The sequence below is a fragment of the Salvelinus namaycush genome, chromosome 40, assembly GCF_016432855.1.
Source record: "Salvelinus namaycush isolate Seneca chromosome 40, SaNama_1.0, whole genome shotgun sequence".
Lineage (NCBI taxonomy): Eukaryota > Metazoa > Chordata > Actinopteri > Salmoniformes > Salmonidae > Salvelinus > Salvelinus namaycush.
The window spans coordinates 14,701,434-14,704,286 of NC_052346.1; positions in this window are offsets into that span (position 1 = coordinate 14,701,434).

Consider the following 2,853-nt stretch of genomic DNA (forward strand, 5'->3'; position numbering starts at 1 on the left):
ACCCTCCTCCCTCTCTTCTCTCTCTCTCCTCTCTCCTTCTCTTCTCTCTCTCCTCCTATCCCTCTCCTCTCTTCTCTCTCTTCTCCTCTCTCTCTCTCTCTTCTCTCTCTCTCTCTCTCGCTCTCGCTCTCTCTCTCTCTCTTCTCTCCTCTCTCTCTCTCTCTCTCAGAGCTTAGAAAGATCCCCAGTACTTCACAAGGATGGCCAACATCCTGAGAGAGAGTGAGAATCTGCTCAGAACGGACGTGGTTGTGCGCCATCTCAGAGGTTTATGCAATGACTAGCTATGTAACTAACGACTATGTACCTGGCATCAGATACTTTCACTAAGAAATTTCAGTTGACCCACAGCACTCCTTTGTTATGTCTTTGATTCTGCTCTGAGTTCCTCTTCCAGGGTTTCCACGGTAGTTTAGGATGTTTTGGGGAAGACCACACTATGCTTTGAGTAGCTAACTTTCTCTGTCATTAATTGGGAAATGAAAAACAGAAAGGGAAGCTATGAGGTCATGTCTTGATTTCTTTCTCATCTCTCTTTTCTTCTCTCTATCTCTCTCTTTTTCCCTCTCCCGTAATTAAACAAACAAAGTCAATAGACACACACTGAAAAAAAAAACACACACACACACACACACACTATCTCAATCTGTCACTAAGACAACAAACATAGTAACAGGTACAGTACTGCATGTACTGCTAAGGCAGACAGATAAGACAACATCACACACACACACACACACACACACACACACACACACACACACACACACACACACACACACACACACACACACACACACACACACACACACACACATTCATCAGTGGCGTGACTACATCATCACGGAACCCTGTGCTAGATTCATCAGTGGCGTGACTATATCTTCACGGAACCCTGTGCTAGATTCATCAGTGGCGTGACTACATCGTCACGGAACCCTGTGCTAGATTCATCAGTGGCGTGACTACATCGGCACGGAACTCTGTGCTAGATTCATCAGTGGCGTGACTACATCATCACGGAACCCTGTGCTAGATTCATCAGTGGCGTGACTACATCGTCACGGAACCCTGTGCTAGATTCATCAGTGGCGTGACTACATCGTCACGGAACCCTGTGCTAGATTCATCAGTGGCGTGACTACATCGGCACGGAACCCTGTGCTAGATTCATCAGTGGCGTGACTACATCGTCACGGAACCCTGTGCTAGATTCATCAGTGGCGTGACTACATCAGCACGGAACCCTGTGCTAGATTCATCAGTGGCGTGACTACATCGTCACGGAACCCTGTGCTAGATTCATCAGTGGCGTCACTACATCGGCACGGAACTCTGTGCTAGATTCATCAGTGGCGTGACTACATCATCACGGAACCCTGTGCTAGATTCATCAGTGGCGTGACTACATCGTCACGGAACCCTGTGCTAGATTCATCAGTGGCGTGACTACATCGGCACGGAACTCTGTGCTAGATTCATCAGTGGCGTGACTACATCGTCACGGAACCCTGTGCTAGATTCATCAGTGGCGTGACTACATCGTCACGGAACCCTGTGCTAGATTCATCAGTGGCGTGACTACATCGGCACGGAACCCTGTGCTAGATTCATCAGTAGCGTGACTACATCATCACGGAACCCTGTGCTAGATTCATCAGTGGCGTGACTACATCGTCACGGAACCCTGTGCTAGATTCATCAGTGGCGTGACTACATCGTCACGGAACCCTGTGCTAGATTCATCAGTGGCGTGACTACATCGTCACGGAACCCTGTGCTAGATTCATCAGTGGCGTGACTACATCGTCACGGAACCCTGTGCTAGATTCATCAGTGGCGTGACTACATCAGCACGGAACCCTGTGCTAGATTCATCAGTGGCGTGACTACATCGTCACGGAACCCTGTGCTAGATTCATCAGTGGCGTGACTACATCAGCACGGAACCCTGTGCTAGATTCATCAGTGGCGTGACTACATCGGCACGGAACCCTGTGCTAGATTCATCAGTGGCGTGACTACATCGTCACGGAACCCTGTGCTAGATTCATCAGTGGCGTGACTACATCGGCACGGAACCCTGTGCTAGATTCATCAGTGGCGTGACTACATCGTCACGGAACCCTGTGCTAGATTCATCAGTGGCGTGACTACATCAGCACGGAACCCTGTGCTAGATTCATCAGTGGCGTGACTACATCGTCACGGAACCCTGTGCTAGATTCATCAGTGGCGTGACTACATCGTCACGGAACTCTGTGCTAGATTCATCAGTGGCGTGACTACATCGTCACGGAACCCTGTGCTAGATTCATCAGTGGCGTGACTACATCAGCACGGAACCCTGTGCTAGATTCATCAGTGGCGTGACTACATCGGCACGGAACCCTGTGCTAGATTCATCAGTGGGCCCCGATGTAAATTGCAACAGTAGTTGAAAGTCAACAGAGGAGATGAACTAGAAAGACATTTACACTTACGGGTGGCCAAAAATAACAATATCATTTGACAGTATTTGCATATTTCCCAGCAGCCTTTGCACAACAATAACATTTTATATGTATACCAAATAGATTTATTGTCATCAATATATTCAAATATTTAGGTAACTGGTATATAGTGGCATTTTTTTTGTTTTTGTTTTTTTATAACCATGACTGGGATATGTTGTTGAGCAAATTACTTGTAGGCCTGTTTTTCAGTGTCTAATAACATCAGTGTCAGAGTCTAGGTGATGTGGGTAAGGCAGAGTCAGGCGCAGGACACAGAGATGAGTAATAATAGGAACTTTACTCAAAAATAATCTTCCAAAAAGGAGAACGAAAATCCAGAATCACATAAACGAGACAA